The sequence below is a fragment of the Microcaecilia unicolor genome, chromosome 6, assembly GCF_901765095.1.
Source record: "Microcaecilia unicolor chromosome 6, aMicUni1.1, whole genome shotgun sequence".
Taxonomy (NCBI): Eukaryota; Metazoa; Chordata; class Amphibia; order Gymnophiona; family Siphonopidae; genus Microcaecilia; species Microcaecilia unicolor.
The window spans coordinates 243,021,654-243,046,557 of NC_044036.1; the positions used below are offsets into that span (position 1 = coordinate 243,021,654).

A 24,904-nucleotide genomic window follows, 5' to 3' on the forward strand; every position below is an offset into this window, starting at 1 on the left:
CAAGTGGCGCAAAAGCAGCATCATAGAACAGTGTGCTAGAGAAGTGTCAGAACGAAGTGCTAAAGAAGTGCGCTCAAACATGACTCCAAAGTAGTTTACCAGATCAAGACATCAGCAGAACACCCTACAACAGCATTCTGAACCATGAAACAGCTACATGGTACGAAGTTTGGAAAAAAGTAGGAGGTTGACCACGGATACCAAAGACTGGAAAGATATGTACTTTAAATCAAATGTTTATTTGGTAAAAAGACTCGACACAAACGTTGTGTTTCGGCCGCTAGGCCTAGATCAGGAATCTACAATAGAAAAACATATACATACATTTGAAAACATAAAATTTACAATAAAGGGAGGAGTTAAAAACAAAACTAACAATATATGAAGGGATGGTGGCAAATAAACAGAGAAAATATATAGGCAAAAATATATTAAAAGATGGTGGCAAATAAAAACAGAGAAAATATACAGACAAAAATATATTTTAAAAGATTGGTAAAGGCAATATACATGATCTCATCATATGGAAACAATAATGAGGATGGTTTAATAAATAATAATAAATGGAACACATACTAGTATGTTGCCAAATAAAACACTGGAAAAATAATTATATCTTTATATCATATACATATGTGGAGGACGTGTATATATCCAAAAAAACATATATAGATAAACAATCAATCAAAAAAATGACATTTAAAAACACTATTTAGGAGTAAGGAATAATCAGAATAATTTAAAAAATTTGGCAAAGAAAGTGGGAGACATTGAGAGTTACATCCATCTTAGGTACCAAATATGAAAGAATGTAATAAGGGATGGGATATCATCAATCACAAATTAGCTAATGGTTGTGGTATAATAAATAATAATAATAATGGTGCGCATACTGATATGTGAACAAAAAAACAACATATGTATGAAGGAAATATATCTACCCGAAACAATATTTAAATGAAATGAAGGAAATGTCAATAAACGAATAATGGCTGTGTAAAAGATATACATAAAAATAAATAAATGTATATACATCAACACATCATTTAAATACACCATCAAGAATACTATGATGAATAGTGTAAAATGTAATGTGACTTGACATAATATGCATATAAGAATGAACACAAGAGGAAGGTAAAATTATGTATCATACCTGATAATTTTCTTTCCATTAATCATAGCTGATCAATCCATAGACTGGTGGGTTGTGTCCATCTACCAGCAGGTGGAGATAGAGAGCAAACGTTTGCCTCCCTATATGTGGTCATGTGCTGCCGGAAACTCCTCAGTATGTCGATATCAAAGCTCCATCCGCAGGACTCAGCACTTAGAGAATTACACCCACAAAGGGACACTCTGCCCAGCTCACCACCGCCGAAACGGGGAAGGGGAATTAACCCAGCTCATCCCCACACAAGTGGGGGAGGGGAATCCGTCCAGCTCATCCCCGCGGAGCGGGGGAAGGACACCACACCCGCCGATGCGGGGGGATCTGGCTTATCCTGCAACCGCGGGAGGAGCTGACTGACCCTAACACCGCCGAAGCGGGAGGGGTACAAAGCTGCCCTACAGCCGCACGAAGCGGGAGGGAGCGCCAGCAGAATTTAGGTCTTAATCCAGCCCCGTAAAACGGAGGGGAGAGGAATGCAGCAGCTCACTGTAACACAAAATCGTCTCAACTCTTGAAGAATCCAAATGAAAAACTTGAACACGAAGTCCTCCTGAAGGAACTGAAGACTAAACTTGAACCTAAAATTCAACCAGAATATAAACAGTACAGATATCTGGGAGGGGCTATGGATTGATCAGCTATGATTAATGGAAAGAAAATTATCAGGTATGATACATAATTTTACCTTCCATATCATCATGCTGATCAATCCATAGACTGGTGGGATGTACCGAAGCAGTACTCACCCAGGGCGGGACATTGAAATCCCTGACCTCAACACTGAAGCTCCAAACCGGGCCTCCGCCCGAGCAGCCACAGTCAAGCGGTAATGCTTGCAGAATGTATGGGCCGATGCCCAAGATGCCGCCTTGCATATCTCTGCCAAGGAGACGGACCCGGCCTCTGCCATCGAGGCCGCCTGAGCTCTAGTGGAGTGAGCCTTCAGCTGGATAGGCGGCACCTTCCCCGCGACCACATAAGCCGCTGCAATGGCTTCCTTGACCCATCTTGCCACTGTAGGCTTAGCAGCCTGCAGACCCTTACGAGGACCTGCAAACAGCACAAACAGATGATCCGATTTCCGGAAATCATTGGTCTCTTCCAAGTATCTGATGATGACCCGTCTCACATCCAGATATTTGAGAGCAGAATACTCTTCTGGGTAGTCCTCCCTACGAAAGGAAGGGAGACAGAGCTGCTGACTCACATGGAAGCGAGAAACAATCTTGGGTAGGAAGGAAGGCACTGTGCGAATAGTCACTCCTGCCTCAGTGAACTGCAGAAAAGGCTCTCGACAAGGGAGTGCCTGGAGCTCGGAAATTCTTCTGGCTGAAGTGATAGCCACCAAAAAGACTGCTTTCAACGTCAGGTCTTTCAGAGATGCCCTCGACAAGGGTTCAAAAGGCGGCTTTTGCAAGGCTCTTAGCATCAGGTTGAGATTCCACGCAGGCACCACTGAGTGCAGAGGAGAGCGCAGGTGATTAACTCCCTTGAGGAAACGCACCACATCTGGCTGCGAAGCCAGGGAAGCACCCTTCAGGCGGCCCCTGAAGCAAGCCAGGGCCGCTACCTGGACTTTCAGGGAACTGAGCGACAGGCCTTTCTCCAGACCTTCTTGCAGGAACGCCAGCACTGAAGAAATTGGAGCAGTAAATGGAGAAAGTGAACCTGCTTCACACCACGCTGCAAAGGTACGCCAAACCCTGGCGTAAGCAGTAGAAGTAGAGCGCTACCTCGCTCTCAGCAGAGTGGCGATGACCTTGTCTGAGAAGCCCTTCTTCCTCAGACTCTGCCACTCAATAGCCAGGCCGTAAGACCAAAGGGGGAGGGATCCTCCATCACCACGGGACCCTGATGTAACAGGCCCTGCTCCACTAGCAGTCGCAGAGGTTCGTCCACTGAGAGCCTAATCAAGTCCGCATACCAGGGACGTCTGGGCCAATCCGGACCCACCAGGATTATCCGGCCCGGATGCTTTGCCACCCGGTCTAGCACCCTGCCCAACATGGGCCAGGGCGGGAACACATAGAGAATCTCTTGTGTCGGCCACTGTTGGAGAAGAGCATCTCTCCCAGGGATCGAGGGTCCCGTCCTCTGCTGAAAAAGCGCGGCACTTGGCAATTGGCCGATGACGCCATCAGATCTAGGCTCGGCTGGCCCCAGCGCTTCGTGATGTCCAAGAACGCCTGAGCAGATAGCTGCCACTCTCCGGGCTCCAAGGTATGGCGACTGAGAAAGTCCGCCTTGACATTCATGACCCCGGCAATGTGGGCCGCTGACAGCTGTTCCAGGTTCGCTTCCGCCCACTGGCATAGATTCATGGCCTCCTTGGCTAGAGGGGCGCTCTTGGTACCTCCCTGGCGGTTGACATAGGCAACAGCCGTGGCATTGTCCGACAGGACCCGTACAGGCTTCAACGCCAGTATCGGGATGAACTCCAAAAGCGCCAACCGAATGGCTCTGAGTTCCAGGAGGTTGATAGACCACTTTGCCTCTGCAGGAGACCAGAGCCCCTGCGCTGTCCTTCCCAAGCAGTGGGCTCCCCAGCCCGACAAAGAGGCGTCCGTCGTGACGACAATCCACTCCGGGGTCACCAGAGGCATTCCTGCAGACAACTTGTCTGTCTGCGTCCACCAGCTCAGCGCCTTGCGCACTGCTGGGTCCAAGGGAAGGCGCACAGCATAATCCTCCGACATCGGAGTCCAGCGCTGCAGCAGAGAGTGTTGTAGTGGTCTCATATGAGCCCTGGCCCAGGGCACTACTTCCATCGTGGCCGTCATAGCCCAACAGCTGCACATAGTCCCAAGCCCGAAGAGGAGAGGCTACTAGGAACTGGTCCATCTGAGCCTGAAGCTTGACAATCCGATTGTCTGGCAGGAACACTCTGCCCACTTGGGTGTCGAATCGAACTCCCAGATACTCCAGGGACTGAGTTGGGCGCAGCTGGCTTTTCTCCCAGTTGATGATCCACCCCAGGGAGCTCAAAAGAGCAACCACCCGGTTCACAGCTTTGCCGCACTCTGCATAAGAGGGGGCTCGGATCAACCAGTCGTCCAGATAAGGATAGACTTGTACTCCTTCCTTCCTCAGGAAGGCCGCGATGACCACCATTTCTTTGGAGAAGGTCCGCGGAGCAGTAGCCAACCCGAACAGGAGGGCTCTGAACTGGAAGTGTCGGCCCAGTACTGCAAAACGCAGAAGGCGTTGATGAGGAGGCCAGATGGGAATATGCAAGTCCGCTTCCTTGATGTCCAAGGATGCCAGGAATTCTCCTGCCTTCACTGCCGCTATAACAGAGCGGAGGGTCTCCATGCGAAAGTGCCTGATTGACCCCTTTGAGGTCGAGGATAGGCCGTACAGAACCTCCTTTCTTTGATACCACAAAGTAAATGGAGTAACGTTCCTTGCCAAGCTGATTTTCTGGCACCGGAACGACCGCACCCAGGCGGATCAGATTGTCCAAGGTCTGCTGCACTGCCACAGCTTTGACCGGAGACTTGCAGGGAGAGAGTACAAACCCGTCTCTTAAGGGTCGGCAGAACTCTAGCTTGTAGCCGTCTCTGATGACTTCCAGCACCCAAGCGTCTGAAGTTATTGTGGTCCACTCGTCCAGAACCGAGGACAGCCGTCCTCCAATCTGCACTGGGGCGTGGACCAAGGCCCCGTCATTGGGTACAAGACCCTAGGGGAGGACCGGAGAGAGCACCTCCGGGACGGCGGTCTCTGCGAAAGGAATGCTGCTTGGGGGAGAAGTTCCTCTTGAAGGAAGAGGGGGCAGAGGAGCCCGACCTGCCCGGGCGGTACCGACGGGCTTCCTCAAACCGTCCTCTGGAGGTACCGGGGCGAGCACTAGCCCGAGCCCTGACCTCTGGTAACTTCTTGCCCTTAGACGTGCCGAAATCGGTCACGATTTTGTCCAGCTCGACCCCAAAGAGCAGCTTGCCTTTAAAAGGCAATCTAGCCAGGCGGGAATTAGAGGCGTGGTCAGCAGACCTATGCTTCAGCCAAAGCCACCGCCGCGCAGAGATTGTCTGAGCCATGCCTTTAGCTGAGGCCCTCAAGACATCATACAGCAAGTCTGCCAAATAGGCTAAGCCCGATTCCAGGGCCGGCCAATCAGCCCTCAAGGAATGATCCGAGGGGGAAGCCCGCTGCACCATAGACAGGCACGCCCTGGCCACATAGGAGCCGCAAACTGAGGCCTGCAAACTTAAAGCAGCCGCCTCAAAGGACGACCTTAAGGCCGCCTCCAATCTTCTGTCTTGGGCGTCCTTTAGGGCCGTGCCACCTTCCACCGGCAACGCCGTTTTCTTAGTCACCGCAGTGATTAAAGAAACCACGGTAGGCCACAGATAGGCCTCACGTTCACTTTCAGGCAAAGGATAGAGGCGGGACATAGCCCTAGCCACTTTAAGGCTCGCTTCCGGGACATCCCATTGAGCCGAAATTAAGGTGTGCATGGCCTCATGCACGTGGAAGGTTCTATGCGGGCGCTTCGTCCCCAGCATAATGGCAGAGCCAACAGGGGCTGAGGGAGAGACGACCTCCGGAGAGGAAATCTTCAAAATGCCCATGGCCTGCATTAACAGGTTGGGCAAATCCTCTGAGCTAAAGAGCCGCGCTGCAGAGGGGTCATCCGCTCCATCCGAGCGGGGATCCGTCTCCTCCAAGGAATCCGCAAAGGACCGTTGGGAGAACTCAGATACGCTGCCCTCATCTACATCGGAGGAGACAAAGTCCTCCAAGGACTGGGAATCAACCCGAGGGCGTTTACCTCCGGGGGCCTCAACCTCTTTACCAGACGAGGGAGCAGGGGCAGCATTTTGCATAAGGGAGGCCTGATGCAGCAGCAAAACAAACTCGGGGGAGAAACCCCCCAGACTGTGCACTTCCGCAGCCTGGGCTACAGCCCTAGGCGCACCCTCAACCGGCGCTCGCAAGAGCGGGGGAGAGACATGCTGCGCATCCAAGATGGCGTCCGGTGCGACACTCCGCGAAGGAGCCGCGCGGGAAAAACGGTACTTTAGCCGCTTTTGTGCCGTCGCCCAAATTAGGGGCGTTCATGGCATCAATGTCTCCCACCTCAAGGGCGGCCCAAGAAGAAGCCGTCCGAGCCGCGTGGCCGGCCAATATGGCGGAGGCGAGCCGCGGGGGATGGGCGTTTTTGGCGGGAAAAACCGCCACACCGAAGGAAGGACCGGGACACTCATCGGTCACGAAACTGTCACCCAACAAGGGCGATCAGACTTTAAGACCCCTGCATCCCCTCTAGAAGTGCACACGCGATCCGGGGAGCGACTCTTTGCGCCCTCGCCCTCCGACGCCATAGGCCACGTGGAGACCAATCGGGGAACCCCCTGCCCGCTATAAAAGGTAAAAATTACCTGCTTTCCGCTCCGAGCTGTAACGACCTGGTGTCCCAGTGAGTAGCTGCAATAAACGTTTAAATAAACGTCGAAATAAACGCCTTTAAGGACGTTCAAAAATTTTTTTATTATTTTTTTTTTTTTTTCAACGGAGCCAGCGGGAGGGGGGAGAAAAGGAGGGACCTGGCGCCACCAGGTTTGCACTTGCTCAAGAAGAGCCCTCAACCCCAGGCACTCAACAAAACCTAAAAATTAGGCTTGGAGGCCTAGCCAGAGCTGCTGCTGTGTGTGACCACCACCTGCTGAGATAGAGAACATACTGAGGAGTTTCCGGCAGCACATGACCACATATAGGGAGGCAAAAGTTTGCTCTCTATCTCCACCTGCTGGTAGATGGACACAACCCACCAGTCTATGGATTGATCAGCATGATGATATGGAAGGGGACATTAAACGTTGCACCTATCTTAGTTGTCAAATATGGAAATATGTGATAAGGGTGCATAGACATAATGTATGGAATGGCATCAAAACAAATGGGCTTTCAATTGTCTTGCTGTGAGAAAGTGTTTATGAGAACTGATGAAAATGTATAGGCAACCATAATATTATGTGCCAAAAAAGAACAGAAAAAAAGGAAAAAAAAAAAGGTAAGCACCAGGCTAATGGAACCATAATACTTAAAACATGGGAATGCTGTATATGTAAGACATTTTAAACACTTGCGAATAAAATAAAGTAATGTTACCATGTAAATTGCTCGAACCACTAACCTGTATGAACAGAAACCATATGATGCGTTGACGTTATAAGGTGCAGGATTATCCGTTTGTATATAGTTGTCCGATCTTTTGTTGGAATGTGTTGAGAAAATGGTCTGAAACAGAATATAGGCATTTTGATGATGAAAAATGGAGATAAAGTATATGCCAGACTACAAAAATGAAAAATTAACAAAAAAAAAGGAAAAGAACGAGACATTAGAACAACTCTTCATTTATAGTCAGTTATTGTAATTAGGGTAACAAGCAAGGAGTGCTCTTAAAGAGTTTTAAATACATTTCATTACCATCTAAGAAGGAAACACTAAATAAATCATACAATATACCATATAAACTAAAAGACACTTTTATATTAGGCTAATATCCTTAATACTGTAGCAAGTTTTAAATTATTGAAAAACTCAAAAACACTAAGATGGAGTCAGCAATCCAGCAGCGAGAGGGGTGCAATCCAGTCTTTTGCATTGAGTATCACATGTATGATTATCTCCCAGTTGGTGAGATGTCATATGTGTGTGCCCGATGCAAAGAGCTCCTAGCTCTTAGAGAACGTGTCCGTTCTCTTGAGGCTAGAGTAGCAGACTTGGTGGAGCTGAGGGAGACAGAGAGGTACATAGAGGAGACCTACAGGGATGTTGTAGAGAAGTCCCACCTTCAGTCTGGTAGCCCTTGTGCTACCTTGGAGGAAGGAGGTCTCCTAGAAGGAGAGCATCACCCTGGTGAAGTAGGAAGTACTCCTGTAGCCAGCACCTGCCCACCAGGGGATGTACTATCCTCTCGCACCGAGGATATGTCTCCAAGTGCTGCCCGGGAGGGAAAGGTTAGGACAGACATTGTAGTTGGTGATTCGATCTCGATCATTAGGCATATAGATAGCTGGGAGGCTGGTGGACGTGAGGATCGCCTGGTGACTTGCCTTCCTGGTGCGAAGGTGGCGGACCTCACGCGTCAACTAGATAGGATTTTAGATAGTGCTGGGGAGGAGTCGGCTGTCTTGGTACATGTGGGTACCAATGACATAGGAAAATATGGGAGAGAGGTTCTGGAAGCCAAATTTAGGCTCTTAGGTACACCTTCAGAGATGCAGATCAGATGGGTATAATAAACCTCTCGAACCATCAATTAACACAGCATGAAGTCTCTTTTTGCCCATCTAGCAAACTTGATGAAATCCAACTATATTCAGACCTAGAAGAATTCTTCAGAAAAATGCGTCTTAGAGCACATTTCCACAATAGAGGGAAACCAAACAGACCGGAATACAGTCTTAAACAAAAGAACACTTATTTCACCCCACAGGAGGGACAAAACTACAAGCTGGATAATTACATAGAAAGTTTCAGACATAGGGTTAAATCACAACTCTCCAACAAACAAAAAAGAATTCTGTACAATCTTACCCCACCAGAAAGAGCGGCCATAAGAACTCTACAAACTAACGAATGCATTATCATCAAACCCGCAGACAAAGGAGGCGCAGTGGTAATTATGGACACACAAAAATACATTGAAGAGGGACACAGACAGCTCTCAGACAACAAATACTACAGGAAACTAACTGAGGACCCCACACAGGATTATACAAAAAAGCTAAAAGATCTTATCAGAACATTTCCTACACAAGCACAGCCACATCTGAAGAAACTCATACCAAACCAGCCTTCTGTGGGCACATTCTACATGTTACCCAAAATCCACAAACCTGGAAACCCGGGCAGACCAATCATATCAGGTATTGGCACACTCACGGAGGAAATATCTGGACTCATAGAGGGAATTCTGAAACCTCTCGTGCACAAAACACCACAGACTTTCTGAATAAATTGAAAAATATCAAACAATTACCACCAAACACCTTTCTGGTCACGATGGATGTAGAATCACTATACAGCAACATTCCACATGCAGATGGCATAGCTGCATGTGGAAGACTCCTAAAAAAATCCACACTGGACCATCAATACTCACCAGAAACTATTACAAAATTAATCAAATTCATTTTAACTACTTAACATTTCTAGAGCGCTACTAGGGTTATGCAGCGATGTACAAAATAAACAAAGAAGGACGGTCCCTGCTCAAAGGAGCTTACAATCTAAAGAACGAAATGTCAAGTTGGGCAGTCTAGATTTCCTGGGTAGAGGTGTAGAGGTTAGGTTAGGTTAGGCGGTTCAGGCGGAAGATGAGACGTGCAGCAGAGTTCTGAACGGACTGAAGGGGGGATAGGTGGCTAAGTGGGAGACCAGTGAGGAGTAGGTTGCAGTAGTCAAGGCGAGAGGTAATGAGAGAGTGGATGAGAGTTCGGGTGGTGTGCTCAGAGAGGAAAGGGCGGATTTTGCTAATGTTATAGAGGAAGAAGCGACAGGTCTTGGCTATCTGCTGGATATGCGCAGAGAAGGAGAGGGAGGAGTCGAAGATGACACCGAGGTTGCGGGCAGATGAGACGGGGACGATGAGGGTGTTATCAACCGAAATAGAGAGTGGAGGTAGAGGGGAAGTGGGTTTGGGTGGGAAGACAAGAAGTTCGGTCTTGGCCATGTTCAGTTTCAGGTGGCGGTTTGACATCCAGGCAGCAATGTCGGATAAGCAGGCCGATACTTTGGCCTGGGTTTCTGCAGTGATGTCAGGTGTGGAGAGATAAAGCTGGGTGTCGTCAGCATAGAGATGATACTGGAAGCCATGAGACGAGATCAGGGAGCCCAGGGAAGAGGTGTAGATAGAGAAAAGAAGGGGTCCAAGGACAGAACCCTGAGGGACTCCAACAGAGAGCGGGATAGGGGTGGAGGAAGAACCATGAGAGTGTACTCTGAAGGTACGATGGGAGAGATAAGAGGAGAACCAGGAGAGGACAGATCCCTGGAACCCAAAAGAGGACAGTGTGTCAAGAAGTAAGTTGTGATTGACAGTGTCAAAGGCGGCGGATAGGTCGAGGAGAATGAGGATGGAGTAGTGACCTTTGGATTTGGCAAGGAACAGGTCATTACAGACTTTGGATAATGCCGTTTCTGTGGAGTGAAGTGGGCGAAAGCCAGATTGAAGCGGATCGAGGATGGTATGAGAGGCGAGAAAATCAATGCAACGGCTGTGAACGGCACGTTCAAGTATTTTGGAGAGGAAGGGTAGGAGGGAGATGGGGCGGTAGTTGGAGGGACAAGTAGGGTCAAGTGAAGGTTTTTTGAGGAGTGGTGTGACAACAGCATGCTTGAAGGTGTCAGGGACAGTTGCGGTGGAGAGAGAGAGGTTGAGGATATGACAGATGGGAGGGGTGATAGTGGGAGAGATGGTGGTAAGTAAGTTGGTGGGGATGGGGTCTGAGGAACAGGTGGTGCATTTCGAGGAGGAGAGAAGATGGGCGGTTTCCTCTTCGGTGATATCAGGAAAAGAGGAGAAGGAGGCCTGGGTTGGTTGGTTGAGGGAGTGGGAGATAGAATGAAGGGGAGGAGAAGGTTTAGCGGTGAATTCGAGGTTGATCTTCTGGACCTTGTCGCGGAAGTAGTCAGCCAGTGATTGAGGAGAGAGTGAAGGAGGGGTGGGAGCGGAGGGCACTTTGAGGAGGGAGTTGAGGGTGGCGAAGAGATGACGCGGGTTAGAGCTGAGGGAATTAGTCAATTGAGTGTAGTAGTCCTGTTTGGCGAGGAATAGGGAGGACTGGAAGGAGGATAGCATAAATTTGTAGTGAACGAAGTCAGTATGGGTGCGAGATTTCCTCCATAGGCGTTCAGCTGATCGGGAGCAGGAGCGAAGGTAGCGGGTGCAAGGGTTAAGCCAGGGCTGGGGATTAGTGCACCTAGTGGGACGGGAGACAGACGGTGCAAGGGTGTCAAGGGCGGAGGAGAGAGTGGCATTGTAATTGGAGACAGCTTTGTCGACGGAGTCGGAGGACGTGATGGACGGGAGGAGATCAGAGATACTAGCGGATAAGGTGGGGGGTCAACTGCCTGGAGATTCCTGGAGGTGGTAGTTAGGGTTGGGCGGGACTGAGGGGGAGGGTGATGAAGTGTGAATGTGATCAGGTGATGGTCAGAAATGGGAAGAGCGGAGACGCAGAGATTAGAGGGCGTGCAGGTAGAAGAGAGGACGAGATCAAGACAGTGACCAGATTTGTGAGTAGGGGTGGTGGAGCTCAGTTGGAGGTTGAAGGAGGAGGTTAGGGTGAGGAATTGAGAAGCGTATGGGTCAGATGGGTTGTCAGTGTGTATGTTGAAGTCACCAAGAATGAGGGATGGGGATGAGGGCTCGAGAAAAACGGAGAGCCAGGCATCGAAGTCAGTAAGGAAGGAAGGGAGGGACTTATCGGGGGGGCGGTAGATGACTGCAACACGGAGTGGCAGCGGGTAGAATAGACGGATGGAATGGACTTCAAAGGATGAGAAGCAGTGAGACTGTGGTAGGAGGAGGGGTTGAAAACTGCAGGAGGGCGAAAGTAGTATGCCAATGCCGCCGCCGCAGCTAGCTGTGCGGGGCGAATGGGAGAAAAGGTAGCCTCCATGGCAAAGGGCTGCGACTGAGGCAGAGTTGTCGGGGGTGAGCCAGGTTTCGGTTAGAGCGAGCAGATGGAGGGAACGGGAGATGAAGAGATCATGGGTGAAGGTAAGTTTGTTGCCGATTGAGTGGGCATTCCACAGGGCACACGAGAAGGGGAGGGAGGAAGGGGGGAGGAGGGGAATTGAGATGAGATTGGAGATATCGCGGGAACGTTTGCATAGATGAGACAAGGACGAGGACATGTGTGGTGGACCTGGGTTGGGATTGATGTCTCCCGCGGATAGCAGGAGAAGGAGCAAGAGAGAGCGGAGAAGGGTGGGGGAGGTGGGGCGCCGAAGGCGGGATGCGCTGAGGAGGAATGGGGAAGGGTTCATGGCAGGAAGGAGGTGTTGGAGGTTGAGAGCTAGGAAGGAGGAGGAGGACAGTAGGGATGGTGAGGTGGTGGGGGGTAGGGGTAGGTAGGGTATAGCAGTAGTGGGCAGGACGGGGGGATGGGTAGTGAGTTCGTGTGGTAGACAGCGGAGGGAGGGGGAAGAGATTGGGGAGGGATAGGGCGAGTAATAGAATGTGAAAGGGGGCCATGGGTAGTGAGAGAGGTAGGGAGTGGGTGAGCAGGCAGGTTGGATAAGCTGGTGGGGTGGAGCAAGCTGGTGCAGATGGACTGGAAGCGTGATCAGGCGGGCTGGAGCAAGCTGGTGCAGATGAGATGGACTGGATCGAGCAGGGAAAGCTAGATCAGGCTGACTGGAGCAAGCAGGTTTAGGCGGGCAGGAGCAAGCTGGTGCAGATGGACTGGAAGCTGGATCAGGCGGGCTGGAGCAAGCTGGAACTCACAACTACTTCCACTTTAACAATGATATATATCTACAAATAATGGGCACTGCAATGGGCACCAGGACAGCACTCCAATATGCCAACCTTTTTATGGCTGAGCTGGAAGAGACATTTCTGAATACATACCAGACCAAACCTCTAAAATACGACCGGTACATCGATGACATTTTTATGATTTGGAAGGAGGGGGAAGAAACTCAAACAATTTTACTATTCCTTCAATACATACCATCCTACAATCAGATTCAAAATTGACTACTCCCCAGAAAAAGTCAATTTTTTGGACACCACAGTCTCAATCAGTGATGGCTGTATACAAACATCTATATACAAGAAACCCACAGACAGATGCAGCTACCTCCACAACTCCAGCTTCCACCCTTCACATACAAAAAGATCCATTATTTACAGCCAAGCCACAAGATACCACCTTATCTGCTCGGACCCAGAGGATAGAGACAGACACCTTGAAACCCTGACTGCATCCTTCAAACAGAAAGGCTACAACCCCAAAATAATCTTCAAGAATATTGCCTCCTCCCTCAAAACACAGTACAAAGAAAAAAAAGCCAATGACAGAATTCCCCTTGTAGTGACATACAACCCAGAGCTGGAGAAACTGAGGAAAATCATAAGAGACCTACAGCCACTACTTCAGAAAGATGAATTACTGAAAGAGATATTCCCATCCCCACCAGTGCTGGCCTTCCGACAGCCACCAAATTTAAAACAGAAGCTGATCAGAAGTAAACTTCCAACACAGACAGAAAAAGAAAAGGGCACATTCCCGTGTAAAACAGCCAGCTGCAAACTATGCCAAAACATTTCACAAGACCCCACAATCATTCACAAAGGAAAAATATTCAACATAAAGGACTATTTTACATGCTCATCTTCCAATGTGGTATATATCATTCAGTGTAAGAAATGTAACGAAGGATGCTATATTGGAGAAACAGGCCAGATGCTTAAGACAAGATTCAATCTACACAGACATCACATGAAAATAGCCGGTGCCAGTCAGGCCCCCACCCCTGTGGGCCAACACTTCACAAGACCAGAACACTGCACCAGTGATTTCACAGTAAGAATACTGAAAGGTAATTTTAAAATAATACAGGAACGTAAGACCTTTGAAATAAGAATGATTTAATATTTTGACACCCAACAAACAGGACTTAATAAGGATCTGGGTTTTCTAACTCATTATAAAACATAAAGCTGTATTTCTCTGTTTATTTCTCTATTACCCTCCTCTCACCTACCAACACCCATTCTGTTAGAATATCAATGAAATGCTTTGATGTTTCTCTCATATACTATCTGCTACCTCATTTGCTTATTTCCGATCTGAGGAAGAAGGGCAACCTTCGAAAGCTAATCAAGAAATGTATTAAGTTATGTCCAATAAAAAAGGTATCATCTTATTTTCTTTTCCATGTTTTATTTTGTTTGATTTCTATTGATAACCTTTAAGAGTGGACTAACACAGCTACCACACCTCTCTACTTAAGGCTCTTAGGTAGAAAGCTCAAATCCAGATCCTCTAGGGTAGCATTTTCTGAAATGCTACCTGTTCCACGCGCAGGGCCAAAGAGACAGGCAGAGCTCCAGAGTCTCAATGCGTGGATGAGACAATGGTGCAGGGAGAAGGGTTTTAGATTTGTTAGGAACTGGGCAACATTCTGGGGAAGGGAGAGCCTATTCCGAAAGGATGGGCTCCACCTTAACCAGGGTGGGACCAGGCTGCTGGCATCGGCATTTAAAAAGGATAGAGCAGCTTTTAAACTAGAAATGGGGGGGGAAGGCCGATCATACAAAAGATGGCAAATCAATAGTGTCAAGTACTAAGCATCAGGCACATAGGAACAACAAACATACTCTGAAATGTCTATATGCAAATGCTAGGAGTCTAAGAAATAAGATGGGAGAGATGGAATATATTGCACTAAATGAAAAATTGGATATAAAAGGCATTTCTGAGACCTGGAGAAAGGAGGATAACCAGTGGGACACTGTCATACCGGGGTACAAAGTATATCGTAGTGATAGGGTGGACCAGACTGGTGGAGGGGTAGCACTGTATATTAACGAGAGCCTTGACTCAGATAGATTACAAATTCAGCAGGACACAAATCACACCTTTGAATCATTGTGAGTTGAAATTCCATGTATAAAAGGGAAAAGGACGGTGATAGGAGTGTACTACCGTCCACCTCGCCAGGATGAGCAGGTAGACGCAGAAATAATAAAAGAAATCAGAGACGCAAACAAAATGGGCAACGTTATAATAATGGGTGACTTCAATTATCCAAATATAGAATGGGTAAATGCAACATCGGGACACTCTAGAGAGGTACAATTCCTTGATGAAATCAAGGACAGCTTTATGGAGCAGCTGGTGCAGGAGCAGATGAGAGAAGAAAAAATTCTAGACTTGGTCCTTAGTGGAGCGAATGATCTGGTGAGGGATGTTATGGTACTGGACCGCTTGATAACAGTGATCATAGTATGATCAATTTTGATATCAACCTTGAAGTAACTATACACAGGAAGTCAAATACATTAGTGTTTAACTTTAAAAAAGGAGACTATGATAAAATGAGAAGAACGGTTAAAAAAAAAACTTAGGGGGGCAACTGAGAGGGTAAAAACTGTACAACAGGCATGGACGCTGTTCAAAAATACCATCCTGGAGGCCCAGGCCAAACATGAATTAGAAAAGACGGAAGTCCAAAAGACAGCCGGCATGGTTGAAAAGTGAGGTGAAGGAAGCTATTAGGGCTAAAAGAAACGCCTTCAGAAAATGGAAGAAGGAACCGTCTGAAAATAACAAGAAGCAGCATAAGGAGTGTCAAAGCAAATGCAAGGCGCAGATAAAGAAGGCCAAGACGGATTATGAAAAAAAGATAGCATTAGAGGCAAAAAACATATCAAAACATTTTTCGGTATATTAAAAGCAGGAAGCCGGCATAAGAATCGGTTGGGCCGCTGGATGACCGAGGGGTAAAAGGGGCGATCAAGGAAGATAAAGACATAGCGGAGAGATTGAATGAATTCTTTGCCTCGGTCTTCACCGAGGAAGATTTAGGTGGGATAACGGTGTCGGAAATGGTATTTCAAGCGGACGAGTCGGAGAAACTTACTGACTTCACGGTAAACCTGGAGAACATAATGGGGCAGTTCAGCAAACTGACGAGCAGCAAATCTCCTGGACCGGATGGCATTCATCCTAGAGTACTAACAGAACTGAAAAATGAGCGTGCGGAGCTACTGTTACTGATATGCAATTTATCCTTAAAATCGAGCATGGTACGGGAAGATTGGAGGGTGGCCAATGTAATGCCAATTTTTAAAAAGGGTTCCAGGGGAGATCCAGGAAATTATAGACCAGTGAGTCTGATGTTGGTGCCGGGGAAAATGGTAGAGGCTATTATCAAAAACAAAATTACAGAGCACATCCAAGGACATGGATTACTGAGACCAAGTCAGCACGGCTTTTGTGTGGGGAAATCTTGCCTCACCAATTTACTTCAATTCTTTGAAGGAGTAAACAAACATGTGGACAAAGGGGAGCCGGATGATATTGTGTATCTGGATTTTCAAAAGGCGTTTGACAAGGTACCTCATGAAAGGCTACAGAGGAAATTGGAGGGTCATGGGATAGGAGGAAATGTCCTATTGTGGATTAAAAACTGGTTGAAGGATAGGAAACAGAGAGTGGGGTTAAATGGGCAGTATTCACAATGGAGAAGGGTAGTTAGTGGGGTTCCTCAGGGGTCTGTGCTAGGGCCACTGCTTTTTAATATATTTATAAATGATTTAGAAATGGGAGTAACTAGCGAGGTAATAAAATTTGCTGATGACACAAAGTTATTCAAAGTCGTTAACTCGCGACAGGATTGTGAAAAATTACAGAAGGACCTTACGAGACTAGGAGACTGGGCGGCTAAATGGCAGATGACGTTTAATGTGAGCAAGTGCAAGGTGATTCATGTGGGGAAAAAAGAACCTGAAGTATAGCTACGTCATGCAAGGTTCCACGTTAGGAGTTACAGACCAAGAAAGGGATCTGGGTATCGTCGTCGATAATACACTGAAACATTCTGCTCAGTTTGCTGCTGCGGCTAGGAAAACGAAAAGAATGTTGGGTATTATTAGGAAAGGTATGGAAAACAGGTGTGAGGATGTTATAATGCCGTTGTATCGCTCCATGGTGCGACTGCACCTTGAGTATTGTGTTCAATTCTGGTCGCCGCATCTCAAGAAAGATATAGTACAATTGAAAAAGGTGCAGCGAAGGTCGACTAAAATGATAGCAGAGATGGGATTTCCCTATGAAGGAAGACTAAGGAGGCTAGGGCCTTTCAGCTTGGAGAAGAGACGGCTGAGGAGAGACATGATAGAGGTATATAAAATAATGAGTGGAGTGGAACAGGTGGATGTGAAGCATCTGTTCACGCTTTCCAAAAATACTAGGACTAGGGGGCATACGATGAAACTACAGTGTAGTAAATTTAAAACAAATCGGAGAAAAATTTTCTTCACCCAATGCATAATTAAACTCTGGAATTCGTTGCCGGAGAACGTGGTGAAGGCGGTTAGCTTGGCAGAGTTTAAAAAGGGGTTAGACGGTTTCCTAAAGGACAAGTCCATAAACCACTACTAAATGGACTTGGGAAAAATCCACAATTCCAGGAATAACATATATAGAATGTGTGTACGTTTGGGAAGCTTGCCAGGTGCCCTTGGCCTGGATTGGCCGCTGTCGTGGACAGGATGCTGGGCTCGATGGACCCTTGGTCTTTTCCCAGTGTGGCGTTACTTATGTACTTATTAGTGGACCTAGGAAGACAAATTGCAAAAGCAACAAAGGGTGACATGATAGCATCTGTGGTGCATAAAATGATACATCTATTCACAAAAAAAAGTAGAAAAATATATTAGAGAAAATATATATATTAGAAAAAAAATATTTATATCTCTTGGAGCGATGTGTAATGCTGCGGGGAATCAATGTCAGAACAAACCTTGCTGATCAAAAAGTAAGCGAAAACAGAATGTACGTGAACTTGGGAGGAATAATATAGTGAAGTAAGTAAAAAAACGCATCCAAAAACTGAAAAAAGAGGAAAAGAGAAAAAACCATCAGCTTAAGTGATATACTATAGTGATTGCCAGTTCTGTGGCGTCAGAAAACTCAAGGCAACATATATCTAAAAACGAAAACAGACGCAAAAACTAAACAAAATCTTACCTTTAAAAAGACCCTTGACTGATAACATGTAATTTTCAGTGAAGCAGGTTATGAACGTGGCCCAAAAGAGAGGCAGTTGAACAGATGATCCATTTAAAAAGTAAAAAATGGCGCCAAAACCAAGGATGTGACGTTGGATGACGTATATAGCAAAAAAATTTAAAGAAAAAATGTTTTTATAGCAAAGAGGATGCTTAAATAGACATTTGGATTGAAAACGTTGCATAAAAATATGTATACTATAAATCATTAAAAACTTGTGAGTAATCTAAAAATGGAAGCTCTTGTTGAGGGTGTGACGTTGTGTTGTGGATAAAGTGACGTGGCAAAACAAAAATTGCTTAAAAATATACTCTGATAAAAATAGAAAAATAAAAACGATAGATACACCGCTGCTTCTCACCTATGCTAAAAGAGAAAATGAAATGAAATTGTAATAGATATGTCTAGATGTTGGAGAGTGCAAGACACTCGCTAGTTCGCTAGTAGAAATTCCATATTGATGGAGGTATACTAGTGCAGCATATATGCAGAATGATAATGGAAACAGGGGTCACTGCGAGATACCGTAAATGAAAAAGTTAACAACCAAAAGGTTCAGAACAAAAAATTAAAAATTAAAATGAGAAAATATAAAAAACAAAATCACTACAGAAGCTCTTCAGGCACAGGAAACTCCTTGTGACTCTGGGCAAGTCACTTAACCCTCCATTGCCCCCATGTAAGCCGCATTGAGCCTGCCATGAGTGGGAAAGCGCGGGGTACAAATGTAACAAAAATTTTAAAAAAAAGTGTGAGACGAATATTTGCCTTGGAAGCATAATTCTAAGAATGTGAATGTAATGAATGATGATGTTGAAGGATATGGTACGTGTAGCACCTTGTTCTTGTAGTGTGGAATAAAATGTAACTGACATCATATTCATATTGTTATGCCCTGTCTAAAATTTAATTTTTACAAATAATGATAACGAATGCACATGATAAAAAAAAAAATAATAGCAATGTAAAGTACTTTTATATATAACCAAGACATACTGAAATATGAAAAAATATTGTAAATGGTAAAAATATTTTTGACAATTTTTATACTTTTTATAAGAAAGGGCGAAAGTCAATTTCATTATTTAATCCAATAAGGGTTAAAGTCTTTAGCTCGAAGATGAGTTCTGCTCCGCCTGGAGTAGTCAATTGTCCAGATCGCCTCCTCTCCATTTTTTGGTGAAAGTTCTGAAGACCAAGAATCTGATGTCTAGGAAAGAATGATTCGCTGAATACCAGTGCTCAACTAAGGGTGCTGATTCTACTCTCCTCTTGATACAACTTCTGTGTTCGATGATTCTTGTTTTTATTGCCCTTGTGGTTTTGCCTATGGACATAAGATGATGTAAACTACAGAAGATGTGGTGCAGTCTGAAGTATGTTGCAATTTATATGATTTATTGGTAGTTGGATGAGTGGAAGTCCTTGTTTCTAGGCTATGGATGCATACACTACAGTGACCACATTTGCGGTGTCCCAATGGTGGGGATGCTGATTTGACCTCTGGTAATGTTGAGGGGACCAAGTGTTCAATCAGATTCTTGTTTCTGGAGTATGCGACCACCAGTTCTTTGTTCTTAAAGCATTCCAAGATGAGCCAATGTCTCCGAATGGATCTTGAAATGTGTTTAGCCAAAAAAAAAAAAAAAAAAAAAAAAGAGTACTTGAGAGTGCATACGACGTCTGGTGTTTTTTTTCGTGCGAGTTGGTTGCAATAGAGCAGCATGGTCCTTTTCTAAGGCTTTGGTAAATCCACCCGTAATGTGTTTGGACGGGTACTCTCTTGCTGAAAATCTATCGCTCATGATCCATGCTTTAAGTCATCATAATCTGAGCAAAGTCGGCGTAGGTGGAGAAATTGGCTCAAGGGCAGGTTACTTTTGAGACTGGGGTTATGGTAACTGGTAAGAATGTATTGCGGTCAGTAGGTTTCCTGTAGATGTTGGTTTTGAAAAAATAATCATTTTTGGTAACTAAAAGGTCCAAGAAATGGATTTCATCCGTATTGTATTCCATTGTAAATTTAAGGTTAGGGTCCTTAGTAATTAGACACTAGTGAAAAGATATGAGTGTTTCTATGTCTCCTTGCCAAAGAATGAAAACATCATCTATGTATCATCGGTAAATCTTAATGTGATGTAAAAAAGAATGGATTGTGATGTGTTCCTTTTCAAAATTTCCTACATATAAATTTGCTAAATCTGGAGCCATACTTGCACCCATAGTGGTGCCTTTTATCTGTTGATAGTATGCATTTTCGAAAACAAAATAATTTTTTGTGAGCGCAATGGTGGCGCAAGTCAGGATTAAGTGATTAGGTGTCTGCCTTTGGGTGTTTCTTTCCTGTAAAATTTTTTCAATAATGTGAATGGCTTCTAGCTGTGGGATATTGGTATACAATGATTCAATGTCCATGGTAATCATTATGGTATTTGTCAGCAGACCGTCATAGTCCTGTAGGATATTGATCATGTAAGGGATAAGTGGAACAAAAGGCCACAAAAAGAAATCAGCAAATATGGATAGAAGTTCCAAAATAGACCCGTTTCCGGAGATGATTGGTCTGCCAGGTGGATTCTCAATAGATTTTGTGGATTTTCGGAAGTATGTATATTGTTGGGATAACTGGATGCATGACTTGTAAAAATGGTTTTTCTATGAGGAAGCCAATTTTTGAAGAAATATCAATTAGTTCAGTGATATCTTTCTTGATTTCATCAGTCCGATCTTTCTGTAAGGGAATATAAAATTCTCGATCCTCTAGTTGTCTCAACTTCTTTCATGTAATAGGTGCGGTCCATAATGACTATTCCTCCGCCTTTATCGGCGGGTTTGATGAAGATATCCGTATTGTGAGCCAATTGTTTGATAGCATTGCATTCTAGGGTAGTAATATTGTAATATCTTGTTTTTTTATTTTTTTTGACCTTCTTTAAATCACTTTCCACACATGAATTAAAAGCAGTTATTAATTGATGGACAGGACCGGGAGGAATCCAAGTTGATGATTTCTTAACTACAGAGACCTCTTGGTGTGAAACATCATTTGTAGAAAAGGCATGTATAATTTGCGGCTTACAATTAAATTTAAAGAGGTCTACTCGCGTCTGAAATGCATTGTAACCGGTTGTGGGAACAAAGGATAGATCCTTTTTGAGAATGCAAAGCTCATTTTCTGTTGGTGTATAGTTAGAGAGATTAAAAATGGGGATAGATTCTTCTACTGTTGATTGGGGTAATGATGATAACTTCTGTTCTGGAATGAGCGTTTTTTGGATATATACACGTCCTCCATATATGTATATGATGTAAAGATATTATTTTTTGAGTGTTTTATTTGGCAACATATTAGTATGTGTTCCATTTATTAAACCATCTTCATTATTGTTTCCATATGATGAGATCTTGTATATTGCCTTTACCAATCTTTTAAAATATATTTTTCCTGTATATTTTCTCTGTTTTTATTTGCCACCATCCCTTCATATATTGTTAATTTTGTTCTTAACTCCTCCCTTTATTGTAAATTTTATGTTTTCATATGTATGTATATATTTTTCTATTGTAGATTCCTGATGCAGGCCTAGCAGCCGAAACACGTTTGTGTCGAGTCTTTTTACCAAATAAACATTTGATTTAAAGTACATATTTCTCCAATCCTTAGTATCCGTGGTCAACCTCCCACTTTTTTCCAAACTTTGTATTTTCCCGTGGGGTGTTTCGAGTTCTCCGCTCTTGGCAGATTCTTTTCGGTTTTCGACAGCTACATGGTACAGCATCAAGGCCAGCTTAATAACACAGCACCATCATGACACAACCAAAGGCACCTGCTCCTTCTTGAACTGGGCACTACTAGTCCCATAAACACTCCCAGAAGAAGTGTTAGCGGACCCCAGCTCAGACTATACCAGAAGAATACCAGCAACCTCAGAGTCCTCAAACAGGTCCTGGACTGGTCTAGCAGGACTCATGGAAAAGAAATTAGAAGGTAAGAACTCCTGGACTGGTCTAGCAGGACTCATGGAAAAGAAATTAGAAGGTAAGAACAAATTTCACTTACCTTCTCATCTTGTTAGATCAGTCCAGATGAGTAGGAAATACCAAAGCTACAAGGCATTGGGAGGAAGGAAGGCCAGTCCCCAATGCCTTCCTTCTTCTTTGCCAGACAATAGCACTTACAACTCCATCACCCCCACTGCGATGGTAAGGCCTGCATGTTGGCCTCTGAACCAGCATCTGGGGCTTAAATGAAGACAGCACCAATACTACTATTGGAGGAAGTCCAGAACTGGTGACCCCACTCTATGACAGTGAGAACGACAGACAAAACCGCCCCAGACCACAAGGGCAGTGTTTCTGATCCAACTCAAGTCTGTTGCTGTCAAGCTAGCAAGCCTGCACAGCTCAAATGAAGAGAAGGATTAAGTATGCCCAACAGCCCAAGCACCTGAATACCCTTATAAGGAGGTATCAGAAAACACAACTCAGGGGAAACCAATGATCCTACCCTTTGTCAAAGCCTTGCTGCAGAAAAAGGGAACAGAAGAGAGACCCTCTAGAAGCTGAACACTGCTCACCTTTCACTTTTAAGGTTTCACGTGACTCTACTTTCAGGTACATTGGGCCTAAACTTTGGAATGACCTCTCACGTGACATTCGAACCCTACCTTCCACTGCCCCTTCAAGCAATCACTGAAAACCCACCTTTTCCCAGAAACATTTCCCTCACCAGTCAGCTAATCACCCCGCTTCTCCTTTTCTACTACTTTTTTTTTCTTTTTAAAATTTTGCATACCGCTTTGATGTCTATGTTAAGGCCATATTAAGGATATCAAGTGCAATAAATAAATAAACAAACAAAATGGACTACTAGGGTTTCTCCCACAACACTATAACAGAGCTCGGAGAAGGCAACATCCTGGAGCATGACCCAATTAAGCCTCTTCCCACACAACCTTCATACAGAGGCACCACTTATTAGGTCAGAGATAATGGCTAATCTCAAGGCCTGAACAGAATATAAAGCAAAGCCATACTCCAGCGTATCAAGAATTATGCACCGCAGAGGACCTTGACCAGATTAAGGGAGAGTTGCACGGGGACAGAAATCCAACCCGTCCCCACCCATCCCCACTGGAATCCAACCCGTCCCCATTCATCCCCTTGGGGAATCTAACCCATCCCCGCCCGTCCCCACTGGGAATCTAACCCGTCCCTGCAAGAATTTAACCTGTCCTCACCCAGGGCCAGATGCACTAAACTTAACGAGCCATTAATGAGCAAGTAGTAAACCCTGGCACGCACTAAAGACTTTTTTCCGACGACGGTAGCAGCTAACGAAAACGGAATGCAGATGAGCAAATTGTGTAGAAACCCTATTGTAATGAGATGCACTAACCTTTTCCAATTGTCTTAAAGCCGGAAAACCTAACGAGAGGTCTGTACCTCTCGTTGGGGCTGAACGGGATTGAAAAACTGCTACAAAAGCTAAAAAAAAACAAAAAATAGGGAGAAAAAAGAGTCAAGTGCTCGTCAGTGCAATAATAAAAACGTCTAGTTTGGCCGTCATTGCCCCCCCCCCCCCCCCCCCAAGACGGCGCGCTGCTCACCCCCTCCGATGCACCACAATCCAGAGGACAGTGCAGTTGCAGATGCCCATCCAAAAAAACATCCATTTTGGCCGCCTCCCCCCACAATAATAAAAACGTCTTTTTTGGCAGTGCTTCACTAAGCTGAGAGACCTGGAAGTCCCTGAGCCAATCACAACGCATATTGTTGTAGCACCAGATATGACGATGCGCTAGGGGTGGGAAGTACCGCCGGGCTGCTGAGGTAGCCCAGTGGTACTTCCTGTTTAGCGAGCCATAAGACCACAATGGGCTTACTGCCACTTAGTAAAAGGGGCCCTAAGGGAGGCTGTTGCGGATGTGTGTCCTGCCACTGTGCTTCCTGCTGCTACTGCCTTCGCAGAGCTGTCTTGTGCTCATGCTGGCAACACACCTCCCAGGTAGTTACAATAGATCTATGTACTATTGTGATTCCCTGGTTGAGAATTACTTCTCTAGAGCAATAGTTTGGGGATCTCTGGGGGAGCCAGCCCGACCATTAAGCAAAACTAGATGGTCATCTAGGGAAACAGCTTCTTTAAAGATACCAAGTCACTCGCATACGGCTGCACTCTGACTCTTATATGCCCAGTACCCCTCCTCACAAGCATTCGTGGATCGGGGACCGATCTCTCCGCGATCCGGCACCTCTCCCTCAAACACCCCCCAGTCAAACTCATACCTAAGGTCACCCACCAACAATAATCCCATAGTTTAGCTTTCCTTCTCTGGTACCCCATCCAACTTACTTTCTTCCTCCTTTAGGCATCCGATCCCGCCTTCCTTGTCGAAAACAGGATAGAAAGAATAAAACAGAAGTTGCGTCAAAGGAGAGCGCGACCTGGAGATTTGATTGAGAACAGGGGGCGGCATGATGTGAGAACGTTGAAGCCACTTAGGTTAATCTATGTTTCCCCTTCCCTACGCACGGCGCGCAGCTGTCCTGTGAACACTCAAAGCAAAGCAAACAAAACAAAACAAACGTATGAGCTCTTGCACCAACGTTGCAGTTCTTTATTGTTGTTTGTAGCATGTTTATTTAATTTCACTTATATTTTCAAACATGCCAGCTTGTGCAGCATACGGATGTACACAGAGGAGTATAATAATGGAATAAATTTTCATAGGTAGAGTAGTAATTTGTTAAATCGTAATCAGTGTGTCATTTCGAGGGGCTGGTTAAGTTATATTCGTGCAGAGAGTTTTTTTTCTCCTGGTCAAGGACCACTAAAGCAGACATCATGTTATGAGAGTCGGGTGCTCATCATTTGAGTTTCTCTATATATATTTATTTACTTATTTATGACCAGGGCTTTTTTTTGAGGGGGGTACTGAGTACCGGCACCTTTTCCATTGTC

The 24,904-nt window shown here is 45.5% G+C and overlaps 1 protein-coding gene across 1 annotated transcript in view; it reads right to left on the minus strand.

Annotated features, from left to right (window-relative positions):
* The window catches only part of TRUB2 (TruB pseudouridine synthase family member 2), a gene marked incomplete in the record, with an annotated part of 118,964 nt that extends 94,600 nt beyond the window's left edge, over positions 1 to 24,364 (minus strand). The window contains 2 exon segments of the mRNA XM_030206972.1: positions 22,001 to 22,150; positions 24,296 to 24,364.
* Between the last annotated feature and the right edge of the window lie 540 nt (positions 24,365 to 24,904).